Below are 950 nucleotides of genomic sequence, written 5' to 3'. Positions count from 1 at the left end.
GACACTTTAAAACTATACATTTTTGCTCGGAGCCCCACGAACTCAGTCATAATCTTGCCATGATTTTCGTCTTTCATTACACCTAATTTGTTCTTATCCTTTAGAGGTATATTATATACATTATTTATTGGATAATCAGAAGCGTCGAATTTATCAATATCATTTTTCATAATTTCATAAATATCCTCTACTCTGAAATGATAAATAAGACTATCCGTGTCTGTGTACAATAGTTTTGCCCTATCCTTAAAAGTTTTTTTCACATAATTATAGTGAAAATCATAAATATATGTTTTAGAAATATCTAGAATACTAAAGCCTGCGTATATTGGTTTATTAAATTTAATTTTCGTTCGGCTCATTTGGATTATTACCAAATCCTTATCGAAAATAATACTACTATGAAAGTTGGGTTTCGATATCCAACTCTCAGCACCCCATCGTTCATCCCATCTTGATACGAGTTTCACATCACGATGTTTTCTGACATTTTCCATTGTTTTTCCGAAAACCGCGTTATTCATCAATTTATAAAAAAAAATTTCAAAGTCATTTTGAGAATTTTTTTGATAATTAGTATTTAAATCAATATATTTTTTAACCACGAGTTTTGAGAAAACTTCAAGATTCTATGAATTTTAGTGATTTTCAAGCCCAAACTACAATATTGTTTGAGATTTTTATAATGAATGACATAATTTTTTTGGAGTTCAACATGGTCAATAATTTTGGTAACTTGGCCTGACCGTTTGGAGGGATTATGTGTTCCGGGCACAATGGTAAATCTTTATGCTCTTCATGCAATTCCTGCGGGTATTCCAGATCAACCTCCAGGATGTATCCAGTCTCTGAGTCATCTGGAATGTTCAGGATGTTGAGGGATGACCAATCTTCCATCCAACAGAAATTCCCACTCGGCAAATGATGACTCATTGCTGCTCCATATAAGT

This window comes from Diachasma alloeum, unplaced genomic scaffold (assembly GCF_001412515.2).
Source record: "Diachasma alloeum isolate Michigan unplaced genomic scaffold, Dall2.0 Dall_scaffold_01223, whole genome shotgun sequence".
Lineage (NCBI taxonomy): Eukaryota > Metazoa > Arthropoda > Insecta > Hymenoptera > Braconidae > Diachasma > Diachasma alloeum.
Note: the sequence above shows the minus strand (reverse complement) of the source record.